Below are 27,808 nucleotides of genomic sequence, written 5' to 3'. Positions count from 1 at the left end.
CCTTGCCGGCGCGCCCTCCACCGCGCGGGGCTGCGGCCCCGCAATCCCCCTTCTAGGGGCACGTCTCTCCCGTTTCCGGCTTCCTTCTCCCTGTATTGGGTCATTTTCGTTTCAGCGTCAATATTTGTCCTTATTGATTAAAGTTGGTATCCAATTTTATTTTTCCCAGCGGGGGCGGCGGCGGTGGCGAGCAGAGTGGGAGTGCAGGGACAGGATGCGAGGAGAGGGCAGGAAATGGAGGAGGCGAGGCACTACTTTCCCGAGGCGGCCCTGCAGGCCCGGCTCCGGCATTGCTGAGCCCGTAGGAAAATTGTGCCCCGTGTAGGTAACACGGCAGCGAGGCTTCGGGTGGTTGGGGAGGGAAGGCCCACCCCTGGCGTGGGGTGGGGGGAGGTGTCCTCTACCTTGGGGGAGGAGGGTCCGGGAGAGGTTTGGAAGGGAAGGGATGAGGAGGAGGAAGTGGGCTGGCGAGCGCGGGGCCAAAGAGGGGTTACTTACTCGGTTCCTGCGGCCCGGGCGGCGGCGAGCTCGGAGCGCCGGCGCCGCGGGGAGGCCGGGCCTGGGGCTCCGGCGCTGCGGCGGCGGCGGGCGGGGGCGGCTCAGTGGTGGGCGCCTCTGCTGGTCTTCCGCAGTGAGGTGTGCCCAGAGAGAAAGCAATCCCAAACAATCTCGAAATAAACCAGGTAACACATGCTATGTATGTGTGTCTCTTCCTTCCCTTCTCTCCTGCTCCAGACCGTCGCTCACGCGCCGGGTGCCTCGGTGTCGTTTTCGCCTCGCCGCTCCAGCGTCTCCTCCGCTTCTAATCCGAATTGGAAGCGAGTAGCTGCGAGCGATCACCCTGGAAATGTTTTCATTTTGCTTGTTGACATTGGAGGGAAAATAAGGGTGGGCGTCTGTTTCTTTCCGGTTTTTAAGCCTTCCTATTTTCACTCCCTCTTTTCTTTTTGTTTCTCAAATGCTTTTAATTTGTGCGGGCCTTAATCCTGAAACAACCGCATGCTGGAGCCAGCCCTTCTCCCAGCCTGAACGCTGCTAGAAGGAACCTAGGAGCCTTGGGAACGTGGGTCCCAGGATCTCAGCTTCTTGGGCTTTAGGACTGGGGAGGTTCGGTTGAGGGCTCAAGTGAGTGGGGAGATTGTCATTCGGGGGCTTTAAAAGGATCCCGTGGCCAGGGGCAGGGCTAAGACCCAGCATTTCCCAGGGATTGGAATTTGGTGCGGAGCACACTGATCAAAGGCTGTTTCATCCCACATGGGCACGAAACACACCACATTTTACGGAGGATGTAGCCCGAGAATGGAGGGAGGTGGAGGAGAAGCATAAATGAAAAGCACCTTTCCCTCCTCTGTCAGGTAAATAATCACACAACGTAAACATTTCTTCACTTTGATAAACTCTCAGTTGAATTATCTGGCAGATTTGGTATTTAAGAAAACGAAGGAAGGAAAAGCGGTGCCAGTGTGTAATGTTAAAGTTCAGTTCTAACATAACGAATGCAGTTGATGAATACTCAGGTTAATAAGGAGTTATCCCACTCTTCCCACCCCACACTTCACCTTGAAATTCTGAGACAGAGAGAGAGAATAAACTCTGAAGAGAATAATACACAATTACAAAATAGCAATTTTTAAGTATGTACCTATCAGGCAAGCCATAAAGGAACTTGGAACGTTGGACTAACCTCAGTTATCCTTCCCCTGTTTGTATGTATTTTCCCCCTATTTCTACATATTTCCTTACTTCACAACAAATTACATTTATATGTAGGCAAATTCAAGGGTTCCAGCTATCAATGTTGATAGTGACATGGCCCGAAACATCGACTTGTAAGCTCCGGATTTCTTACAGAGCCAGGGGACCTAATGGGCTTTTCGGCTGGCTGGAGAGATCTGTGGGCCTTGCTCTTCCTGCTCACTTTTCCTCCTCCCACTCTTCTCCCATCCTAAGGCCTGTTATTCCTACTTTTCCTCAACTCGCTTTCTTCCCTCCTCCCCTCAACTCCCTCCACCCCTTCTCCACCCTCTATTCCTTTCCCTCACTCCGTTCCTCCACCTACTCCTCCCCGTTTCTCCCCCCACAGCCCCCCTTCTCATCACCACTTATAATGGCACACAAGGGCTCCCTCTGAGGTGGACGGCCCGGTACGTTTTCGTAGTCGGTCTAGCGTGAAATGATTCGGTGTAACCGGATTCTTGGGAAAGGACAGGTTACGTAAACATTTACTGATGTGGAGTAACTATACTATTTGTACTCTGATATGCAGGAAGGAAAGTGTTGATTAACACAGAAGAAAAAAAAGCGAAATTAGCTGATTGCATGCTCATAAGTGCAAGCTGTCATTGAACTGCTTTTAAAATAGACACAGCTGGGTGTTTGTGTTGAAAAATTTCTTGTGTTTTTGCTAATACTGAAATAAGCATGATTTTGTATACCAAACATTTTCAGATCATTAAAATTTGTAATCTGTGCTGGTTTTAAACACAAAGAAAAGAAACAGAATCATTTCGATGTAAAATTTGCTGATATTATATTAACTCAATCAGGTCTGTACAAATTGTGCATTGTGCCTCCTAAAATCTGTTTGATCAATTTAATACACAAAGTGCCAAACGTGGGTATTGTTTGTTAACATTGGACATTTTATTCAAATCTGAGCTCAGCAGCAAACTGGAGGAGCATTCCTTGAATACAACACCAGCACTGACTGATGAATTTTTAATGTTTTAAGGTGTTTCTTAGGTCAAAGCTGAGTGTGCATTGTTTTGTAATCCTGCATAAAATTTTAGCAGGTGAAAATAAGTTTTTCTTCTGTTTACTTTAGAATAGCAAAAACTGGGGTTTGCTAATGAGAGCTATAATAACCTGATTTTATATGCCAGGAGCTTATATTGACTGGGAAAAGATTTTACATGCAAATTAAGAATGTGTGGTATTTATTTTAAGGATTGCATGGATACAAGTCTCTCAAAATAGGATATTTATGTAGGAATAAATAGATTATAGTTTAATATAATCATATTACAGATCTTTTTTTCCCTAATGACAAAAGTCATGTGCAATTTGGGGAGAAGTGAGTTTGAATTCCTCTTAATCATCTTACTTGGACTCTATGGTGAGATAGAGTGCCATATATATATATAGGTGTGGGGGTAGGCTGTTCAACAAAACATGCACTGTTTACTCAGCAGCCCACATTTGTCTCAGCAATGCCTTCTTTTTAGAACTGCTACTAGATGAAATGGAGGGGGAGGGGGTTCTTGGACAGAGTATTGTGCAAGTTGAAAGTCCCTGGATGGAGTTTCGTATATCCTACCGGCCAATTTGGGTGAAAATTGGATTTGAAGGACTGCCTACGTCCACCTCGGGGCCTCTTTCCTAAACACATGAAGCCCTAACCCTGTATTTCCACCTCACTCAGTCTTTGTGATTACCCTCAGAAGACAGAGGGCTTCCAGTGATCTCAGATCTGAAACAAATTCTATATCATTCTAATATTTTCTCATCAGCTGCTTAATCTTGATATCTCACGGACATACATGTACACATAAACGTACGATGTTAATAAATCAGAGCATAAGTCAGAACAAATGTAATTTTTTGGTATACATAGTGGTAAACTTATCTCTTCCTCTGTCTGTCCTACTCCCCGCCCCCCCCCCCCCAAAAGAGGACAGGCTTTGTAAAGAATGAGCAGTACCAAGGAAAGAATTGCTTGGGGGAATGAATTGGATTATTCCGTCTCTAGTTTTAATTAATAACCAACGTTCGCAGCCTACTGCATCCGAGTAGGGAGCAGCGCATTCAGTTTTTCCATTTGGTGGTGTTACTGTTAAGTCTTCAGTTAGGGCCTATCTTTCCGCTTTCGGTCGGCGCTTCGCTTCTTTTCTCCTTGTTATCTGTTTAAAGGAGGGCAGGCCATTTTTACCTAAAATCTATCCTGTTCTCGGTTGCCTGGACGGAGTGTCCTTCGAGCGGCGCCCAGCGCCAGGCTCTGGCTAAAGCTCTCTTCCTACAGATGCACAGGGAGTCCCTGACCCCGTGACGTTTGGGAGTGTGCAGAACCCAGGCAGAGGCATCCAGGTATTTCCAAAGATCCTGTGACGAGAGAGGTCTGCCCTTGCTCGAGCCAACTAGAGTGTAATCCCTTCCTAACAGCAGGTAATGGTGCTAACATTTAGTGATTGTAAGTTACTCTTTAGAGTGTTGTATCCTTGTTCTGCGGGTTTTGGTTACAGGTTATACGATTAGGTTTGCGAGAACAGTAGTGAACTAAACTTCTCAGTAAGAGGTCTTCACACCAGGGAAGTGTTACTTTTCTGCAGCAGCCCTGCCTCGTCACTCATTAGGGAGCTGCAGGTTGTCAAGCGGCTGCTCTCAGTGCGCGCACGCACCCTGAGTATCCCCGGGGGCGCGCACATGTGTATATGTGCGCGCGCGCACACACATACACACACATACACACACCCCGCACTAAAACTAAATTAAGAAGCCGATGATTAAGACAAGCGTCTACTAGGCCTGTCATTTCAGCATCCTTCCATCATAACATTGTGGCACTGGCAATTTTGCTTGAGAACCTCAAGAAAAAAAAAATCTATGGGAGAGTCTCGCCTTTGAGAGTCGAAATGTTTAACTTGTATAAGGTAGGGAACCATTTCAGAAGCAAGGAAGTCCAAGGTAAAAAAAATAATAAAAAATAAAAGAAAGGAAAGAAAGAACAAGAAAGCCTGGATAGAGAGGATAGAAACCCCTGGGACACCTCAGGCAAGTTTCTGTGACGCTGCCAGACATTCCAAACTCTCTGAAGGAAAGTATGTACTCATCCAAAGGAGCCGTCCTGAGACCTACATCAAAATACACTCCAGAGAAGCTTCTCTTCAGTATTACCCCGCAGAGAACCAGGCGCGGAGAGATGCATGATAAAATATTACCACCCCAGGACCAAAGGACCTTTAAAAAGTCTCTCCGAACAACTTCTCAATAGAATATCCTGCACATCTCTGTCAAATACAAAGTGCTCACTACCCTTTTACTTGTTTCCCAATACTTGCCAGCGCGCTCCGGACCTTCGAGAGGGCACAATTTGCGGAAGGAGTTGAGTCCCCCGATAGCGTGAGGGCAGGCCTATTCCATCTTTTGACCTGATCCAATTGGGAGAAATGGTCCTCCACCTTTGGGTCAAGGGAGCCCTGAGAGGCCAATTCCTTTTTTCCCTCTAGTTGCCTAAGGAAATGGCGCAGTCCATCCTTCAAAGGGGTCAGGAAATGCTAAAGAGAAAGACAAAGAGTTGGAGGGGTGATGGTAAATGAGAGTGACGGAGACTGGAGCTCAGGTCCTTGGCCTTCACCCTCGGGTCCATCTGAAAAGGGAGGAAGTGAGACTTGGCAAAAGTTAGCACAAGACAAACCATGGATTTTCCATCCGTAGGACACTGAAAGAGGGAAAAAAACGACCTCATAAATATACATCAGGCTGAAAGAGAAGCATACAGGCCTCAAAATGCTGAGCTCCTAATGAAGAGCCGAGCTCCTAACTATCCTATCACTGTTCTTAATAAGTTGGAGCTTCAGTTTGATTTCCCGTAGGAGCCTGAATAATCTACTTTGGGAAGTGTTATAACACTCTTCGGAGGATGTGGGGCATCAAGTCTCCTCTATTTTGAAGCACACTTCCAAAAGGTCCTCCAAACTCCAGTCGTTGTGAGGCAAGATGGAACGAGCTGACTCGGGCGCACTTATTAGGCGGTCAGCTCTGAACCAGTCACCCTCTCAATAGTTAAAAGTACACAAAGAGCACTGAACAGCCCAAGCTCCGTCTAAGAGCTTGATGAGTATGTTTCAGAAAACGCTCGCACCCGCTGATGGTCTGTAAAGGAATGAGGAAAGAGAAAACTGCCCGCGTTGGGGTGAGCAGGCCAGGAGGCACGCAGAGATTCCTCCATCCCAAAGTCCCCCTTCATATGGGGAAAGACATATGAGAGAAAACAAACTATTCACTAATCAAATACATCTGGTTCTTTTCTAAAACCCAAGCGGACAAACCGATGAGCCAGTTTTTACTTCGTGCCTATCTCATACCCACCTGCCTCCTCACTCTGGAACTGAGGTTCCTGTAAGGTCTTTCCCCTCCCCCTCCAACTCGAAACTGTGGAAAATCTGTTGGAGCAGCGTTTTCCGAAAGGTCCAGATCTTAGCCTCCCCGCTCAGCCCTCGAGGATGTAACCGCGATCGTTCCCAGCGAGGAGCGTCGCGGAGTCGCGGCTCCCAGGCCTGCGCGCCGCTCCTCCCAGTGCACACCCGCGCTCCTGCCCGGCGCTCCTTTGTCGCCCGCTCCTGCCGAGCGCAATCAAGCTAGAGGACTTGCTTTTAGGTTTCACTTCCGGATTTTTCCCCCTTAAAGTTACCTTTGCAGCCAAGATGTCTCGTGTTTGTACATCACACCGGAAGCACGCACACAGATCAATATTTTTGGGCTAAGAGGTCATCTGCCACGGTGAACGCGGAAAGAAAAAGAGACCCGTTAAAGATTTTAAGCTTATTATTTGTATGAAACACAGCTCAGAGTTAAAAGACTGGCGTACGTGCTGGTGAAGTTAATTCGAATATTCAGTTGCATGTAAGCAGTGATGGAGCCAGTGGAGGAGAGCAGTTATATCCCTTTCTCTCCTGCCCTCTGGAAGGAGGCGCAGGCATGTAGAGGAGCGGCCAGGGTAGGCTAGATGCAGAATGGCAACAGGAACAAGTTACCGTTAGGATGTGAAAACAAAACAACCCGACTCCTCCGTTTCAGAATCTACAACGAAGGTAGTGGTTGGGAGGGTGGGGGTCACCTTTATTTTAAAAACCATCCTAGATAGATTCCTGTCTATCAGTTTTAGTATCTTCCTTCTGGGTTTGTCCTAAAGCATGCAGGAGAGAAAGTAACGTTCAAGAAGAAAGCACAGTCGGCAAGTTTGGCTCTGGAGCGTGTGAACTATGAATCACCACGGTGAAGAGGTTTTCTTTTTTTCTCACCCTTTTCTTTTCCCCTGGAGCGTGAACTTGTTAGATCAGATAGATGAGGCCACGAGGAAATGGAAACGCTGAAAAAGCCCGTTTCCTTTGGAGAGCAGCCTGCGAGGCTGGTGGAGAGGAACCAGCGGCGGCTGCGCGCTGTCTCGAAGCTGAGGGGCGCAGGGCTCGCTCCGGAGCTGTCCCAACTCACGCCTCCGCGGCCGCCCGCGGGGCCAGCGGGGCCGGACGCGGCGCTGGGATCGCTGCCCAGGCAGCCTACCCTTTGGCCTTAGAGTAAACACCCCAGAAGACGAGAGAACGGCCCCTAATTGGGCTGAGGATCTGCTCTCGGGCTCGGAACACTAAACCGGGCCCACAGGTTTTCCTGGAGGAAGTTCCAAGTCCCCACGACAAAACATTTGGAGGGTGGGAGACAACTAGATTTTACAGAAGTCTGGAATCGCACATGAACCATTATTTTCCTCATTAATTAGAAGTAATTCCCTTTCCCTACTTAGACGCATGTACACGCTATTGATTACACACCACAATTTACTTGAAAAAATGCTTAGAGTGTCTTTAGAACACACTCCTCATTCTTTGTCCCCTTGAACATTTTCAGATGATAATGTGGCTGGTTGGGATCAATTAGCGCTAGATTTTGCCCCAGGATTGCTCCCCAGGGCGGACAAACGGAGCCAACTCATCTCCAGCGACTTTTTTTGCCCACGTGCGTATCCACGCCAGGGCTTTAGAAGCAGTTCAAAATCCCCAGCCTTGGTTTCACTTGATTTTGTTGTTGTTGTTATTGATAAATATTGGGTCATACACAAGCCACTTGTCGGAGTCTTTGGCTCCATCTCGCAGCTGCAGCTCCTAGCGGGGCGTTTGAGTCGTGTCCTAGGAACTGGAGAGATTTGTTGGGAAAAGAATTGCACATTCTCTGCTCCTTCAGTTGCCGAGATGGTCCCTTAAAATCCTATGTCCTGTCTGTCTGCCGTCCTGTTTATTTCTTGATTTGTTCAAATATACGAACAGTGGGTAGACGTATCTTTTTTCCTCCGTATCTTTTTACAAATTGTCTTCAAAAAAAGGGGGGAGGGGGAGAAACTATTGATCCCAGTTCTCTACGTATATCTGAAACCAAAAAACCCGTAGACAAGTAGACAGATAATTGTTGTAATTGCGTGGGGGGGGGGGGGGGCAGGATGGTTGGGTAGGTAGGACGTTTGGGGGTTGTGTAATTGGAGTAATATATACAGTTTATCTTTCAGCTGTGCCGTGTATCCCCTTTCCCTTGATACGTATTGCACATGAACTGAACCCCTGGTCGGCTTGTCTTGGCATGTTTGAAGCCCCTGACACCCAACAGTATCATTACAGGAAAGAGACAAAACCCCAAAGACTCCAGGCAGGGAGGCGGCTGCCTTTGGGGTGAATGGGGAGTTTTCTTGGCGTTGGACTTTTTGGGTAAGCGCACCCACTGGCTCAGACTGCCTGGCAGCGCAGAGTTCAGGTCTTCCCCGCGCTGAAATACAGGGAGGGGGTGGGGATAGGGGTGGGGAAAGAAACAGCTGATTTTCGACATTTCAAAGGGACTCTTTCTATTTATCAGTGTTACCGAAGTGTACGTTACTGGAGAAACAACAAAACAAGCATAGAGCTGCAATTTTCAAGAAAATAGGATCCCCAAATATAAAAATAAAAAAGTAGCAGATAAGATGTATAATTCAATCAAATTACACAAAATTGCTTGAAAATCCAGAACAGTAGCGATCCATTATGCCTCTGTTTTATTAGTGACAAGTACAATTACTCTAAAATAAAGAACACTGGTGAATATATAATTGGCTGTAATCATGTTAGTGTTTGAATAAAAATGACGGGAACATTTAACACTTTGACAACAAAATGTTCAGAAATAACTTATTTATTCAAACAGTTTTTATTTTCCACCAAGTGAAGGAGAAACACAGTTTGCTTAGGAAAATCAATGACTTTTCCCTGCAATAAATAAATATGGCCAAAAGGGGAAAAAAACAGCCCCACACCTCTATATTATTACTATTATTATTTTTAACCAGCAAGAAGCTTAATCCTATGTTTGGAGTCAGCACCCGCCTAACGGTTGTTGGGTACCGACGTCCGCCACCTAGAGGAAGAGTTCTGAAGCTCACGCAACGCCAACCCGTTTTCCGGCGATGACCTGGGGAATCAAAGTTAATATTCCTCGGCAAATCGCTCTCCAAACTAACTCCCCCCTCCCCCACCCCCTCACATCCCCTTCCGCCCTACAACATCATCACAATATTTTCTTAGTAATTGCTCTGTGCAATTGACAGAAGCGCCGAGGCTCCGGCAGCGCAGTGCCCTCACAGCAAATCGCCAGAGCGCATTGGGGAAGCAGGTGAGGGAATATTCGGGTCTGGAGAGATAATCCACTTTCATCCAAAATTGGTCTAGAGCAAGCTGAATTAGGGTCTCATAAAGCAACCTCTGTTGCCGGAACCACCACGTTCCGGTGCTGTTTTAGGACTTTCTTAGAGAAAACACAGCCCGGATCCCTCGGTCGGCCAGTTGCTTGCCGCGGGGGCTTTTCCCGGCTTTTCCCCAGTCAACACCCCCCTCCTCCCCTCCAACGCGAAGATCTGAGGTTCCGTCTCTCTCTAATCAGTTCTTTAAGTCCAATAGATCCTTTGATTTTCCTAAATGGATTGCTTGAAGTACTGAGGTAAAGGCATTAAGAAGGAGGCCACGTTTGGGAGGGTCACCCCTGTGGCCCAGGAGACCGACCCAGGAGAAATCCCGAGTCTTTATACTGAGTCCCAGAGTTTCGAGAGATGGAGTGCTGGGGGATTTGAGGCTGGGCCTAAAGGGACTAGGGGTCTGTTCCCATTTTAGTCTTAGTGGATCCCGTGGCTCCTCTCGCAGAAGAAGATCATTCCCTGACCTTTTTGGCTGCTCTCAAGCAAATCTTGGGTAAAGGAAACGCTAAGCGAAGATGAAGGGGCTATGGAAAGAGAAGTAAGGAGGCTAAGGGTGAGCTCAACGACTGGTTGGTACTGAGCTGCAGCCTGCCGCCATCAGCGCGCCGGCCCTTCAGGGATTTCTCCCAGCCCCACCCGTCCAAACTTTTGTTTTGTTTTGCTTTAGTGTACCCAGAACACTGTTCAAGCTGAAAGTTTGCTAGAAAGGCAAGGAAGGAACAAGCAGGTCGAATTCGTTTTAGAAAAGGAACCTGATAAATAATTGTACTTCAGTTGGGTTTCATTCCTTCAGTTTCCCATCTCTCTCCTCTTCTCTCCCTTCCTCCTTTCCCTTTCTGATTTCTTACTTTCGCCCTCCCTCTTCCCTCTTTTCTCTTCTTCCTCCTCATCTCTATCCCTGTTCCCATCCCTATCTTTATCCCTATCCCTATTTCCCTCTCTCCCTAAGTGTAAGAGAAAAGAAGCAGTGGGGGTTGGGGGCAGGTGAAGGAGACCATTTTAATGATGAGTTTCGGAACCTCCTTATTTGTCAGGTCTCAGTCTCAACGCTGGAGTTTAAAGGAGACGTCCCGGAAATGACTCGTCCTTTCGTCCTTCCCACAGGCGACCTCAGAACCGTGGACTAAGAAGCTCTTTTCATACTGTAGAAATTATTTTTTAAGATGGTCGAAACAAATGTGTATGTAAAAAAATAACTAACAAGCCTCTAAACTCATGTCCCAGTACATGCCTCCCCTGTGGAGTGAGGAACACCCCAAACTCCCTCTACTCAACCCCCTAAGAACTTAAGTCTTCAGAAATGTTTCGTTTTGTTTTATGTAAAACTAGCGCTTCCACTCTCAACTCCCAGGTCTGTCTTTCCTCTCCCGATTGTGTTAACAGGCGATGTTAGCCTTCTCCTACGTGTTTAGGCTGCTAATGCAGGCCACTTAACGCAACAAAAATGCTCATCCGTGGAGATTTTCCCAAGGCTGGTCGCGATGCTGGCTCCTTTTTCTTTTCTTTTCAGGGCACGTCCATTCCTCTCCCCCTCTTCTTTTCTTGAGGTGAAGGCTGAAAAAGGGGTCCAACAACTTGAGCAGTGTGTGAGCGCTCCCTCCTCTGTCCCCTGCCTGCCAATCCACCCATGGCATAGAGAATTTCTGGTTTTCCCTTGGGTGTGGGAATATCTGGGAGTTCGCCGTGGCGCTTGGTTGCCTCTCTTAGTTAACTTGCCTTCCTCTTTTCTTCAGTCGTCCCTTTCCTTTCTCCTCACCTCAGTCTGTGAAAGCAGATCAGGATGGCTTGCACAGCTGCCTCTGCACCCTTCTTAGTTCCAGGCTTCTGAAGAAAACTGTGCTGGCTTTCTTTTCTGTTGGCAGGAAAGCTGGGTTGGAGACGCTCTCGGCATCATATTGTTTGTGTGTTGTGTATGTTTGTCTAATTTTAATAACTTTACAGAAGAGATTCTCCTGGGATTGCAGGCATCCCCCCTGACCCCTTATGGAGGAGACTGGAGGAAGGACTCATCTGAACTTAGACGATGGCCTTTCGTCAGGTTCTCTTACTCTCTAAAGTCAGGCCTGGGACAGTCATGTGTCCTCATGATTTATAGGTATCCAGTTTCCAAGGAGAAGGCCATCAGGGAGAAAGAAAAAATAACACTAACTTAATATATAATAAATACTATTCAGTGGGTTTTGGTTTAAAAAGTTAATTGCCTTCATTGCTTCCATTTGGAACACTTTTGATTTTTAAAAGTCTATAAAGTGTAGACGTATAACAGAGTTTTCCAACTCTAGATCTATCACTCTCTTCCTATGGATCCTTGTGCAAATACTTCCCCTTTCTAGTTTTCTTTTTCAATCTGAAAAATAAGCTGTCTGCATTTATTAATGTATAAGATCATCCACTCATCAAAATCCCAACAGCAAAAAAAAAAAAAACAACTCCCCAAACCATAAGAATCTTTTTTGGGGAAGCAGGAAGAAAATCTCATTCAAACGGCAGCAGCGACATCTAGTGACCACAATGCTCAATAGTAGTGATGAAGATGCGAGATAGTTTAAATAAGAGGAGCGGGTTTTCAGAAGACAGAGATATCTTGTTTTTTTAAAAAAAATCTTGATTGTCTGGCAAACAGTAGTCTTCTGATATCGAAAGGTATTTTTCTGAGTTTATGTTATGGTAATAAGATAGAAGAAGGGAAAGGTGTTTGACCACCCCAAGTCTGCACACAGGTTGATTAGGATTTGTAAGAACATTCTTGTAATGTTTTAAATTCTATGTTAAGAAACTAGTTCTAAAAAATAATTCTATGGGTTGTACTTTACTTAACTAACTTGTCAAATTATGTTCAAATGTGTTAATTCATCAATACCTAAAATTGGAAAAGGTAGAAATTTCTGAGATTTTCTTTTGTCTGGACCAACCATTTAGTTGAGATTGCTGTCTAGTTAATATCAGGAACATACCAAAGATATAACCCTCCTTCAAGTTACCATATATATGCCCGTCTGTCTCACATTTGCTCAAAGTATTTTGAAATTCAAAGAAATGGGATTCCCAATCCTGATGGACTCCATTTCTGCTTTTTATAGCAAAGATTAAATGGAGTATCTGGACACAGGTGAAGTCTTAGCAATGGCAGAGACTTAGTAATGGCCCAAGACTTTTCAGAATAATAATTTTAGGATTTACTTGGCATTTAACACTTCAGACAGAGGTCATAGAAGAATCATCTCATTCCCTCTGACTTTATAAGCTGGCCATGTGCATAGTTTGTGCATGCACCTCCTGAACGATAAGTGTTTCATTTTTTATTAGCAAAGCAGCTGATGACTACTGAAATGTATGGATTCATGCTTTTTACTTTAAAGGAAGCCAATTATGTTTATTCCATTTTATTTTTGACTAATGCTTTCTGTGCTTTTACTATGGAATTTGGCCGTTGTTTGGCATGCTAACTGTTTTTGCCAGGTAATATTCTAGAGTGATAAGACAATTGGGCTTGTTGCTAACCCCTAGGAGAATTTGAGCTGGTCATATCACTTCTCTCCACCTTAGTTTCCTTATATATAAAATGAGGAGATTGAACTCTCCACCATCTTTTATATCTCAAAAGATCTATAAATCAATAAATCATCAACTCTTAATTGGGAAGACCTTCTTCTGGTGCCTCTGTTGTCATTTGTGACTCTTCGATGTCAATTCTCCAGTTAGGTATCTCATCAGAAATAGGAATTGAAAGAACTGATGAATGCTTCTTCTCCATGTCCCGCCCATCTCCCCCTTTGTCTGATTTTAAAAAATAACAAAAATCTTAGACTTGCCAGTCAACATTTACTAATTCATTGGCATGCACTCAGCTCTCTCCTGCTGTCCACCCAGAAAAATCACAGTGTGGGAATGGGACTGAACTGAACACAAAGCTGAGGCAGCTGTATTTGAGTTCTTCTAACATGTTCCCATATCCTCATGGTAATGATTATTTATTATTATTATTATTATTAGGAACTAGAGCCAAAGCATTCTTGCTGCAAACAGCCCACATTTCCTCCCTGCTTCTGTGGCCCTATGAATAAATTCCTTCAGGGGGTGGCAGCAAAATGTCTCCCACTTCTTTCTGGCTTGGAACATCATTACACACATTTAGCAAGGAGAACATTTGTTCACAGGAGGGAAATATTACTCCACGATACAAATATGCTCAGCATTTAATATAGGCCCCAGTGAGGCTGAAGATATATATGAGGAGAATCAGACTGTATTGAGCTGGTTTGATAGAAAGAACAGGGTTCGTTACAAAGAAGATTCTGAATCTGTCAAAGTTTTATTTTTTAGATGCTTTTCTGTTGTTCCCTAGATATCGTCGTGCTCTTCCTACTACTCAGACTGGTGACAAAAATATTCTACATTTGTATAAAATTAACAAGGCATGCTTTCTTCTGTAAATTCCTCTCAGACCCAATAGAGAGAGGTACTATTTCTTTTAGAAGTGAGGAAACTGATCTAGAGAGGCGAAATGACTCACCTAAGCTCATACCACTAGGAAGACACAGAAAAGAAGCATGAATCCTGGCCTTGGATAGGCTGCATCTTGCTCCTGCTTGTCCTCAAGGTTGGGGCCCTCACACTGGGAACCAGGGTTACTGACCGACTCTGCTGCTATTGATTCGGCCTTACCAAGATTCCGTTGCACATCTTTGAGACGTCTCAACTTCAGAGGATTCTAGGGACCCCTTGTCACATAGAGAATCTGTGCTTGCTGGTCTTCACTGACACATGATTTTCTCGTCTTAATGCTAACGCCTTACTATATTATTTGTATTTTCTACAGGAGGGATAACCTTTGCAAAAATATTCAAAAAATAATATACAAAATATTTTTATTTTTTACAGGAGGGATAATCTTTGCAAAAATAAATTGTACTCAAAACATGTTTGTTAATGATGTTGGGATCCAAGCCTTTGGAGTTGGAGTAAATGTAAGACATCATCTGATTCAGCAGCCCTGGAGAAAGATCACCATCTGAATCAGTGGCTTCTGGGAGCTGTGCTGAGTAGGAGTCTGGATTATTCTGAGTATCCTGGCTTTGTTTCCTGCCCATCTCCCTTGCTTCTTGGCTTCATACATTAATGCACTTGGGAACTCCATTCTTGCTGGCTACCCTGTGGACTGGTTTTCCAAATGGGCTGCCTCTTCAGTAGCACACTGTAGACTGGGCTAAGGACCCTTCTCTCAGCTGAGAGCTGTTAAGTCTTTCTCTTGAATGTATTTTCTCTCAAGCAGCTCTCTGCTGCCCTCCACTGGCACTTAGCAGCTAGAGCTAGCTAGTCTTCTGCATCTGCAATAACCCACTGCATCCTTGGTTCCAAAAGAGATAGGGGAGCATTATTAGCTACACTATGTATGCTTTTTATGGCATAGAAAAACAGGACCCAGGCCCCTTTGTGTCCACTTATACCCCACATTCTCACTTACTTCTTACGAGTTTACTGATAGGCCATGGAGTGTATCTGACATTTCTATTTTCAAGTATTTCTGCTACAATATTTAGAAGGACTTACTTGAAAATATAAACTTTCTATTTAATTATCAAATTGAACTACACATCAGTTGACATGATGCTAGGCCACAAATTTCTGAACTTGCTGTACTTAGTCTTAAAGAATATTAAACATTTTATTTTTAATGTTATAAAGATATAGTGAATTATATGAAGTGCCTAAAAAAAGAAAAACAGTCTGCCTTTATTGAGCTTTCTTCCTAGTTGAGGAAGATAATCATGAAAAAAATTAATAAGCAAAATGCCCTTTAAGGGAATATGGGATTACCATATCTATTTCCTACCATAAATACACCATAGTGATTCCATGCTTCTAAGAATGTTAGTATTAAGGTTAAGAGAGGCATAACCAGAGCTTAGATAGGGACTATGTGCGCTGCAAATATTCAATGTGTTCTTCATCCCTTCATTCACGCGCTCATAAATTTATTGTGAAGGTAACATGGGCCTATAAAAGCAATTAGTGCAGATGAGTGTATGAATCCCTCAGCTGCAAAGATGGTTCATCTTCTGACTCTATCATGACCTTCTCTCCTGTTAGAGTGCCTGGTGATTGCCACCTTGCCACCCCCTGTAATAGCTGTCACAGAAGCCCCTGTTATAGCTGCCCTTGATGGTGGGCTCTGTTACTGTCTTTCCTTTTCTCTTTGTTTTTATTATGTTGTCTTTCAATGTCTTTTTCTTTTCCAACAGATGGGTTCTAATAGATATTACTGGCCAAATGGAGTAGATTTTTCCTTCCTATGTGGCAGAGCTAACAATGATAACTAAGCGGTTATAATCACGTGGTCTTCTCTTTTCTACCAGGTCTGTTGGAAATGAGTGTTTGTCTCAGGTTAAAAAAAATTGGTTTGGAGAAAACAAAACTGAAACAAATTAACAAAGTTGTGTTGGTATTAATTACAGATACAAGTTTTTAAAAAATGCTATATTGGTTGAAGAGTTCTTCTGAGTGTGAAATCAGGGATCTAGCACCACAACAACCTGTCCTCCCTCAGGAATAATGCACAGCCCTCACCCGAATTCTGAGCCATCCACCAGAGATTATAAACTGTCAGAAAAGCAGTTTGTAACTCTCACAATTGAGTATGAAGCTCAGATGTTTTCATATCCTTATTTCTGAGTGAGCTTATCCATCCAGCTTCAGAGTCTCAGCCAGAGCTGGCCCTGACACACATTTTTTTTGGCCAGAGATGTCAATAGTTTCTTTATATGTAATTCATGGCTAACTTGAAAGGTCATGTCACGTGTTTATATAGCTGCGTGGGTACTTTCCTTGCACCGACTCTATGAAGCAACACATTTGTATATGTCCTCCTTCTCCTTTGCACCAGAAACCAATTCTTGTTGGTCAAGATAATTGGTTTGTTATTTTTGAGAGAAGAGCTCTGAAATTAGAGGGTGTTCTTAAATTTTAGAGGGCTTGGAAGTTTGGTGTTTACATAATCAAAGTTTTACATTGTAGATTTGAAGTGATCAAATGGAAGAGGTGAGGAGTTAGTACGTTTAATTGAATTGAATATATTGTCCATTTTAAGGTGCACTACTATTTTATAAACCATAAGGAAAGAAAAAAAAGTGCTAGGAATTTATCTGTGACATGTTATAAATTGTGAGATGCATCCACACTTCAGAGATGCTAAAATATGTGCATCTCACAGTCATATGAAATGTGATATGTCTTTATCTGTTTCGAGATGGATTTAGGTAAAATGATAACATAGCTTCTTGGCAAGATATATCTAGTAATAAATGCATGCTGACCACAGCAACATGAAGAACCAAAAACTATGACAGCAAAAAAACTTTATTATATGACGATTGTATATTTCAGTGTGTTCTCAGACATTTAAAAAATACATGCTGGAAATTCTGTAATTCTTACTAGGAATTCTGAGAAATCTCAGGATTTCTAACAAATATGTTTGTACTAAAAAAAATATAGTCCATACTTTGGAAGAAAGCTTCATAATATACTGATTTTGATTGTTGGATGAGAAGCGTCACCTTCTTTTGGAGAGTTTTTCTGAGTGGAACTTTCTAGTTTTGTTTTTGTCGTATAGTCTCATGGTATGGTCTTCTACTAGGCAGACATGGTACCTTCTCAAGGCAACATGTAGATCAGGGCAGCAGGTAAGAATATGAAGACCCATCTGTCCTTATATGCGAGTTAGAAGTGTATATTTTTATTAATAAATTATTTTATAAAATATCTTTAATTTTTGCTTACTTTTAAAAATTTTATCGAGGTCACATTGGTTTATAATGTTATGTAAATTTCAGATGGACATCGTTATATTTCAGCCTGTGTATAGACTGTATCGTGTTCCCCACCAAAAGTCTAGTTTCCAGCTAGCACCATACATATGTGCTCCTGTAGAGAAAGTGTCCACTCTTCCCCGACTCCCTCCCCTCTGGTGACCAGTGATCTGTGCTCCATATCCATATGTTTGAATTTTTGCTTTCTTTTGATTTCAGCTTAATGTAGACTTGATGTAAATTTTTTTTCCAGTATATCATAAAGAAGAAAATAAATATAAATCACCTACTGGAACAAAACCCAGATATAACAATATTTTGTATAATTTTTAAAAACCAGACCTTTTCCTACGCATAAATATGCAATACTATATCACACATTCTAATAACTTGGATCATCCTGTGCATATGCTCTGTGCTCTGCCTTTTTTCATTCAGTGGTTTACCATGAGCATTTCCCCACCACTATTTTGATTTTTGAAAACTACCGATAACCTATGGATTAACATGATTATATTAACTTATGGATTGATAATGAACAATATAGTCATTGTCCATTAACCATTATTTCACATTTAGGTCATTTCTAATTTTTCATCATTAAAATGACTTCAGATGTGCATCTTTGAATGCACATCTATATCGCCATCTCTGATTCTTTCCTTATAATAGATTTTTTTAGAGGAAGAATTGTTTTGGGTCGTACAGTATGAATTTTTAAAAGATAATTGCCAAATATCGTTGAATTGTATTTCATTAAGATTCTACTAATGTGCACATACACTAACAGTCTATGAAAGTGCCAATCTCACTGAACTCTCACCAAATACTAACTTTTCTTTTCCCAGGTTAAGAGGAAAAAAATAATATCTAAAGCCTGCTGTAATGTATATTTCTTTATCTACCAGCAAGCTTGAATACATCTTTCAGGTATTACTCAAAAAAATTTAAAATTTTTTCTTCTATGATCTATTTGTTGTCTTTTGTCTTTTTTGGGGTTGTCTTTTTATTACAATATTGTGCTTTTCTTATTAATTTTTAAGAGCTCTTCTAAGTAAGAATATTAAGCCTTTGTCATCTGGCTCGAATATATTTTACAATTTTTCAATGGTCTTTATTTATAGTTTTTCCTTATAGAAAAATATAAATGTATGTATATTCAGGTAGTCAAACCATAATGAGGTTAAAACCTCAAAGTTTAAAACATGGTGGCTAGGGCCAGGCTATGGCTGGGTGGTTAAAGTTCCACTGCTTGCTTTGGTGGTCTGCTGTAACAGGTTCAGATTCCAGCATGGACCTGCTCCACTTGTCATCCATGCTGTGGAGGCATCCCACATACAAAATAGAGGAAGATTGGCTTGGATGTTAGCTCAAGGCTAATCTTCCTCAAGCAAAAAAAATAAAAAATAAAAAAAGGTGGCTGAAAAGCTCAAGTTCTAGAGTTACGCTGCCTGAGTTCGAATCTAATTTAGTCACTTTCTGGCTATGTGACCTTGGGTAAATGGTTAAACCTCTCTGTGCCTTAGTTTCATTAAGTGTAAAATGAGGATAATAATGGTAACTATCTCATAATGTTTTTATGAGGATAATAATTTAAACTTATAAAGAAGACACTTAGAAGAGTAACAGGCAAATAGTAAGCCCCAAATAAAGATTTACCATTTCTGTTATTGCTTACAATATTTAAATTTATGAATGTTAAGTTTTTGTTTTTTTTTATTAAAGATTTTATTTTTTCCTTTTTCTCCCCAAAGCCCCCGGTACATAGTTGTATATTCTTCTTTGTGGATTCTTCTAGTTGTGGTATGTGGGATGCTGCCTCAGCGTGGTTTGATGAGCAGTGCCATGTCCGCGCCCAGGATTCAACCAACGAAACACTGGGCCGCCTGCAGCAGAGCGCGCGAACTTAACCACTCGGCCACGGGCCAGCCCCTGAATGTTAAGTTTTCCATTGCATTTAATAATAAAAATATGATAATACTTTAAATATCTAGAGATGAGTTAAATATTATCGTTATATTATCTAAACTTAAAATTTAATAAGATTTTGGATACATAGTCTTATAAACTAAATAAATGATTAATTTGATTATTATGGGAGAAATATTATATCTTTTTATTCATGTATCTAATAATAATTTTATTCATCCATTCAACAAATATTTACTGAACTTCCACTACATGCCAGGAGCTGTAGGTGAACAAATAGTGAATAAGACAGATAAAACTCTTTGCTCTTGTGGAGCTTACATTCCATTTTGAGAGAGACAACAAACAAAATAAATTAGTGTCATGAAAAATATAATGGTGGAGAATAAGAAGATAAGGACTGTGAAAGAGAGTGATTACGATTTCCAATAGATAGCCAGGAGATACCACTGAAGGTATTAGTTTTCTATTGCTACCAAAAAATTACCATAAATTTAGTGGCTTAAAACAATGCAAGTTTATTATTTTACATTTTCTGTGGATCATGTCAACAGTCCAGGCACAGGTTACCTGAGTCCTCTGCTCACCGTCTCACAAGACTGAAATCAAGGTGTTGGCTGTGCTCTGGTTCGCATGGTTCTCATCTGGAGCTTGGGGTTATCTTCCAAGGTCATTCAGGTTGTTGGTAGAATTCATCTCCTTGTGGTTGTAGGACTGAGGTCGCTATTTCCTTGCTAGCTCTTGACTGAGGTCACTCTCAGCTCCTAGAGGCCACTTGCACTTCGTTGGCACGTGACTCCCATAGGCAACTCACAACATGGTAGTTTGTGTCTTCTTTGAGGCCAGCTAGAGTGTTTCTCTGACACTTTACCTTCTTTAAAAGGTTTCTCTGATTAGGTCAGGCCCACCTACCATAATCTGAATAATTACCATTTTGATTAACTGACAATCAACTACCTAGCAACTTAATCACAAGTGATATTTCATTATATTCACAAGTCCACTCACACTCAAGGAAAAGTAGTTATACAGTATGTGTACACCAGGGGGCAGAAATGTTGGAACCTTCTTAAAATCCCGCGTATCACATAGAAAGTGGCATTTGAACAGACATGAAGGGATTGAGGGAGTGAACCACGTGGGTATCTGGAAGAAGAGCACTCCAGGCAAAAAGGACAGCCCTTGCGAGACCACGAAATTGAAGTATTTGGCATGTTTAAACAACAGCAAGATTGGGGAAGGGTACTGTGTAGATGAACAGAAACACTGAGGAGATTAGAAGATGAAATCAGTGACATAACAGAAGGCAGGGCAGTAGGTAGGCTCTTGTAGGTCATTGTAAGGGCTTCAACTTTAATATGAGTGAAACTGGTACATGGATGGGGCCATTGTGGAGGATTTTGAGCAGATGAGCAAAATAATCTAACACTTTAAAAGAATTCCTCCTGCTACCCTGCTGAGAATAAACTATTGAGGGTCAGGGTGGGAATCTAGAAGTCAAATTAGAAGCCTATTGCAAAAATTCAGGTGAGAGGTTACAGGGTTCTTGGACTAGGTCATTAGCAGTGGAAGTGGTAAGAAGAGGTTGCATTTTGTAGATATTTTGGAGTTAGAATCTATAGGTTTACCTGATGGGATAAAGATGAGATGTGAAAGAAAGAGAAGAATCAACATTGATTAGAAAAATTTGGTCAGAACAAAAGGAAAACCAGAGTGTCAGTTTACTAAGAAAGGGGAGACTATGGGTGGACTACGTTTGGACATGACTTCAGAATATTGCTTTTGGTTATGTTAAGTTTAAGATGTCTAGTTGACATCCAAACAAAAATGTCAAGGGGACATGTGAGTGGATATGTGAATCTGGAGTTCTGAAGGTAGATCTTGGCTGGAGATATAAATTTGTGAATTATCAGCATAAATAAAATATATTTAAAGCAGTAAGTCTGGATGAGCTCACAAAGGGAGATGTATATAGAGGAGAGGACCAAGAATTGAGTCCAGTGGTCTCCAATTTTAAGAGTTTGGAGAGAAGAGGAGGAATGAACAAGAAGACTAAGAAGGAGCAGCAAGTGAGGTTAGAGGAAAACCAAGAATGCATGGTGACCTGGAAACCAAGGGAAAGAATGTTGGTGATTAATTGTATCAAATGTTGCTAATAGTCCAAGTAGGATGAGGACAGAATGTTGATTGGATTTAGTAATACTGAGGTAATTGGTGATCATGAGTAGAACAGTTTCATTAGAATGGTGGAGATGAAAGTCTCTTTGGTGATGACTACAAATGAATGGGAAAAGAAGACTTTGAGACAGAGAGTAGAGACAATTTATTAAGCAGTTTTGCTAAAGGAGAAGAGATAGAAGAGGCATTAGTTAGGGGGAGGTGGAGCCAAGAGAGGTTTATTTTCTTAGGAGAAAATATATGTTTAATTGCTCGTGGAAGTGATCCAGTACAGAGGGAGAATTTGATGATGTAGGAGAGAAAGGAAAGAATTGCTGAAGGGGTGTTCTTAAGTGGGGAGGTGAGATGGGATCAAGAGCACAAGACCGGAGGAGACGGACTTAGATGGGAGAGCCAACAGCCATCTTTCACTACCAGAGGGACAGGAAGGGACATAGGTGCAGAAACATATTCTCTTCTGATTGCTTCAGTTTTCCCAATGGACTAGGAATCAAGGCCAGCTACGACTGAGGATGATGCTGGAAGTGCTTGAAGTGTGAGGAGGCAGGATGAGGTAGGAAATACTCACCTGGGAAGGCTGGAGAGCAAACAGGCCAGACAAATGAAATATGATTGTCAGGCAGCATTATGGACCTACCTAAGATTCATGTGCGTGAATTTAAATAAGGCAGTTCACATGTTGTATGTGTTCTCTGGCCATGTTAGTTACAGGGGTTCCAGAACTAGCAAGGCAGGAAAAAGTATATAACCAGAGTTGTGATTCAGTCACAATGAATATGAAGTAGGAGAGAAAAGGGAATTGGAGATGTAAAAGGAATGATTGTAATGATTGGTCTTGGACTCTAAGATGGTAAGAAGGGAAATGAGTACATTAGGGAGGAGAGAAAAATGAAAAGCATGTACTGGGAAGCTGCCATGCACTGTGGTATATTCTTAGAATAAATTAATACAAGTCTTTCTTTAAAATTGACATTCTGATGATCCCAAGGCTACACAGTATAAAGTGTTGAGGGGAGGTCAAGTGATCTTAATCTCTAGCTCTGCGTGGGCTGAAAGTAACTCTCATCACAATAATCTATTTTGACAAACTCAAAGTGCTTTCATAGTTCCCATCCTCTGTACACCTATGAAAGAGGAAAGGGCAGGAATGAATATCTTTGTTTTGTATCTAGATATACAGAGGTGGGAGTACAAGGAGGATCCCTGGACAAAGTTGTAAACCAAAGTAGAAATTTATTGTTCACGTCAATCATTATTTCTTTTTTTCCATCCCAAAGCCCCATCACATGGTTGTATATCTTAGTTGTAAGTTGTTCTAGATCATGTATGTGAGCTGCCACCATAGCATGGCAACTGACAGACGGGTGATATGGTTCCACCACAGGGAAGTAAACCTGGGCCACCGAAGCGGTGAGAGTGCCGGACTTTAAGCACTAGGCCATCAGAGCTGGCTCTATTCAGTATGTCTTTGTGTTTCTTTTTGTTTCCTCAGTTCACGTGCTCAGCACCATATACTGCCTCATGGTAGTTCGATGTTCCTCATTGCAGCCTCCCCCCTAAGTTCACCGGCAGCACCTGTGTTCTGTAATTTTCTCTTCTCTCAGGCTTCTTTCATTAAAAACTGCATGTGAGGTATTCACACTAACCGAGTAACGCATCAACTGCTTTGGCAAACTAATTCCAAGTTGGGGTAAGTTTTTAATGTTATCTCTTTTAGATTGATGGTTATCAGAATGCTCTTCTGTCAACCCATAGTAAGAAACACAGTTTATATCATGAACTAGATCACAAATACATATATCTACATACACGTGCATATATGCAACTGAAACCGAAGATTAACAAAATTATACCCTTATTACTTGCGATGCACTCTGATATTTTCCATTCTATTTAAAAGCTTACTGATTGGCACCCACTAACTGATGTACCAACTACTAAAGGGTTGATGGACTACAGTTTGACAATAAGAGGGGTGGGTTGTTATAATCATGGAGGAGATTTAAGGACGGTTCTAGCAGGGGATATTTTTGAAAAGAAAGGCCTATTAGCTCTTAAATTATACCATATTTATGACAATGCAAAAAGAAAAACAGTCTTAGGTAATATGTTAGTGAAATAGACTGGTATACTTAAGAGAAATAGATTGTGGTCATAGTTCCATCAAAATAATGGAAAAGATGCTAAAGAATAAATATCACACTGTGTCTAACCTTTAAAACTAAATTTATGAAGCATGCTAAATAAGAATAGCAATTAAAAACATTCTAATTAATTTTGATCACCAATTTCTCTCCTCGAAGGCACTGATACCCTTATTTGTTAATTAAAGACAATAAGTGCCAGTAACTGTACTAAGAGCTGTAAGAGCAATTCAGTCTATCATTGTAATAATTCCATGTCGTTGTTGTTGTTTTACAGTTCCAATTCTACCGAAGAGGAAACTGAGGCACAGAGATTAACCAATTTGCCCTTGGTTCGATGGTAAGTAAGAGCGTCAGGCAGTTTAGTTTCCTAGTCCACGCTCTTCACCACCACCATACGGCTACTACAACTTCTTAGGGGCTAAGTCAGTGTTTTGTCTTTTTCCTGCGTCTCCTTTGTCATATGTCCCAAGTTTTTGACTAAGCTACAAGGGACTCAATTCTTTCCTGCTATATTAATAACGTTGATAATTGCCTTTTATTGAGTATTCTGTACTAATTAACTATTTTTATTATCGTTTTTTAAAACCTATGGCATCCATAAAATAAATGCTTTTATTATTTCTTTTATCATTTTTCGCCCTAGACTACAGGTGAGAAAACTGAGGCTATGTAATCAAACAGCCTGAGCAAGATCATGCAGCTCATGGATGGTGGAGACAGGTGTCAAACCTAGGTCTCTGAACTCTAGGACTGGGGTAGTGCTTGATTACTACCAAATTTTGACTTTCACTTTATCCTCCACCTTCTTTCTGGAATACCATATTAGTAATGTAGTTTCTGCATTCTCTGTGTGTTGAGAAACACTGTGCTGCCTTTCTGTCACCTCTCCTCTCCTGCTCCACTCTCTGTTCTAAACCTTAACCAGTCCACCCTGACTTTCTACTTCTGCTGCTATTTTACCACTGAACTCACACCTCTGTGCGGCTCATGTCTGTATTGAGACAGTCACGTTGTCGGCTTTTTAATTGCTACACAGCTTGTTCTTTTGAAACTGTCTTCTGACATGATTGAAGGGGCTGTTTATTTCCAGTAAGAAACTTCACTGTTTTGGGTCAGAAGTCTTGGTTTTCTATCAAAGGGCTACCAGCAAGAAGTTTATCCTAGGAAACAAGAACACACTTTTTCTCTGATGGTTCCATTTTCTTCGCTATAGATCATCCTCCAGATGCAGAAAACCATCTCTTTTTAATGCTCACCAAGCATGGATAGCATTTATGTTTTTGGAATGCCTCGATGCATCTGATGTATTAATACCGGAGCCCACAGTGATTAAAAAAAAAAAAAAAAGCACAGAGTAAATGTCTGCCTGCTTGGTGGCATGGGTTACATGGATCTTAGGGTACCTGAACTTCTTGGATCAAAGACACTAAATAGCTTACAACTCAGTAAGGAATACTGATTTTGTTTGGTTTTGTTTTGTTCTTATATTTCTAGAATGTAGTTAGAGAAAAAATGTTATAGGGAAAAGTAAAATATATTCTTTTGAAGAGATATAACTACAACTAAGTCAAATAAATATGACCAAAAGATATATATAAGTTGTTAAATTTTAAAATAATGCACAGAGTTGCATTTGTGTTTCCTCAAATTGTTCAAAAAGATCTTCTAAATGTAGCTTATAAAAAATAAATGTTTCTTAAACTCCTTTCATAACCTATTAGAGCTCACTATCACTCCTAACTACTTTGTTGGGCAAGTGTAGAACATCACTGTAGGTTTCATATGAGGCTTCTATCATTTCTGCTAATTGTTCTACCATTTCTTGGGATGGGAGTGGGAGAGGCTTCAAAAGTTATTTAGTTTGGAAATGGCTCATCACAGTTTTCAGTATTTTACAAAATGACTCTTAATTGAGACCTGTTAGGATATATATGCTTTAGTAGCTGAAAAGGACTGGAAACCAGCATTTAGTGGAAAGACCACTGAATATCAGACGACTCGTATCCTGGACTCTATTCTGGTACTTGACAGCTGTCTGATGTAGGGCTGCTCGTTATAACCTCCCTCAGGTTCTGCTATCTACAATGGAGTTCACAACACCAGCCAAGTCCAACTCAACTTTACTCTCACGAGGAAGTGAGATATAAGCGATGCAGGTTTAGAGACAGTAAATGGAATATTCTGATTTTATTTCTGGATTTAGTTTATGTTGGGACCTTGGACGTCATACAAACCCTCCAAAATATAAGAATATTAGTTGTTACCAACTACTTTCCTTTGACTGATGTAAAGTCCTCATGTATTCTGTAAGTATGTTGAATTAATTATTTGAAGATTATACTGTTTCTTAAGGATTCAAAATAAATATTATCAGAAAATCTTTGCAACTTAAAAGATTTTATGTACTTGATATGGTGTCTAAAACTTTTCTTGAATTTTAATAAAAAATGAGTCATATGTTTTTTTATATGAGGTTTCAGTATAAATCCACACATCAACTTGGAAGGCATAGTTTTAATGCGGCTGCTGTACATTTTCTTCACAGCTTATTTGTTATGTCATTAGTCATTGTTAGGTCTATTAGTCACAAGTTTCAAATCCATAATGTGGTTGTCATTTTTAGTAATTATTTTTTAAGATGCTGACATACAATTTAGTGTGTTGAAATTCAGCTTTATTCACAGATTTCTCCTTCTGTGCTTTTGAAAATCAATGTGGATAAGCTCAAAATAACAGTGCCTCTCTACACTCTAAGCATTTTAGATGTGTCATCATATTAATTTTTTGCCCTCTACTATTTCCATTAATTAGTTTTGTCCTTTCACTTTTGCTGGTCAATGTGGACTAAATTGTAATTGCAACATTTCTATAAAATAATACCAAATTAAGGCTGATAGTGGCATGCTGTGAGTTAGTGAGGGATATTAACATTTTTGAACTTGGCAAGTTGATTTAAAACCAGATAGAATTAGAATCAACTTTTGATTTATGCTTAAATTCTAGGTGTGAAGAATTTTGAATACTACATCACGGTTAAAATTTCCTTGCAGTATCTGCTAAATATTGGTGGTTTGGAAACATGGAGCTTTACATTATCTCTATCCAATTCTACTGTCATTAGAAAGTTAAAATATGCAATGAAATCAGGAAAGAATTAAATCTCTCATGGATGTCTATATTAATTCTCATAATTGAACGAAATATTGACTTTAATATAGATTACCTAATCTGGTAGATTTTTATTCATTAAGGGAACATATAATCATTACCTACTCTGTACCAGATAATGTGCCAAGTGATGAGGGTGGAGTGATGAATAAAATTCAGTTCCTACTCCAAAAGAATTGAGTCTGGTGGAGGAAATGAACATGTAGCAACATGTGTACAATATAATTAGCGCCACATTGGAGGTATTCACTGCGTACTTTGGAAGCGCAGAGAAAAACCACTTGGAACTTCAGGTTTAGGAAAGGCTTTATGGAAGAGATGCCACGTAAACTCTCTCTTTAAAAATTTTTAAAAAATTGTAAATGAAATACATGGACGTGTAACAATCATAAAATAATTAGAAGAATTTGTGATCAAAGTACAGAACCATTTCTAGTCAACAGCTATTTGGTTTCCTAGAGGCAAGCTCTTTTAAATATTTTTTCTTGCATTTTTAATACTACATTATATAATTATAGTTCCTCTGCAAGTTTTAGGGTTATCATTTTGTTACTTCTGCAGGTTACTTTTGTGATATTAAATAGTACCCTGATATATTATTAAGAGATGATATTATCACCTATACTGTTTCCTCCACCTTTTTACCTTCATCGGCCTCTGCCATTGATCAGCTACTCTATTACTTTTATTTTCTTAAGATTATCATGTTTAATTTGATATGAAACAGCAACCAAGTCTTTCACTCTTTCTCCGTAAATTGGCTCTGAAAGCCTACATTTTTATGACTGTGCTGGGTCATGCACTATGCTATGATGGAATGGATTCTCTTTTCTTGCTATCAGTTGCTTAAGATCATGCCAAAGATTTATTTTCTCCACATTTGAATCATGTCTTTTTACACAACTTTTTCTTTTTTCCTTTGGGTTAGCAATTGACTTTTCTGTCTTGTTTTAAAAAGTGTAATGTGCTTCTTACATTTTCACATATTTTCCCCACATCTTCTCAAATTGAAATCTTTTCCCAAATGCCTTCCTCCTGGCAGCTTTGATCCTCCTTCACTAATCCGAATCAGTTATTTTCTAGGACTACTGTACATG

General features: G+C 41.1%; 1 long non-coding RNA gene across 2 annotated transcripts; it reads left to right on the top strand.

Moving 5' to 3' along the window:
• The first annotated feature begins 459 nt into the window (after window positions 1-459).
• Window positions 460-26,010, top strand: LOC139084686 (uncharacterized). 2 transcript variants are annotated; one of them, XR_011542254.1, is made up of 6 exons: window positions 460-683; window positions 4,019-4,161; window positions 18,138-18,219; window positions 22,889-23,086; window positions 23,818-23,880; window positions 24,187-25,947. It is a non-coding gene; the product is annotated as an uncharacterized lncRNA (long non-coding RNA). The 2 variants fall into 2 exon arrangements; XR_011542253.1 differs by lacking the exons at window positions 460-683; window positions 4,019-4,161 and adding exons at window positions 14,363-14,523; window positions 15,724-15,837 and having other exon boundaries at window positions 24,187-26,010.
• Window positions 26,011-27,808: the final 1,798 nt, after the last annotated feature.

This window comes from Equus przewalskii, chromosome 1 (genome assembly GCF_037783145.1).
Source record: "Equus przewalskii isolate Varuska chromosome 1, EquPr2, whole genome shotgun sequence".
NCBI lineage: Eukaryota > Metazoa > Chordata > Mammalia > Perissodactyla > Equidae > Equus > Equus przewalskii.
Note: the sequence above shows the minus strand (reverse complement) of the source record. Positions and strands in the feature narration are given on the sequence as shown.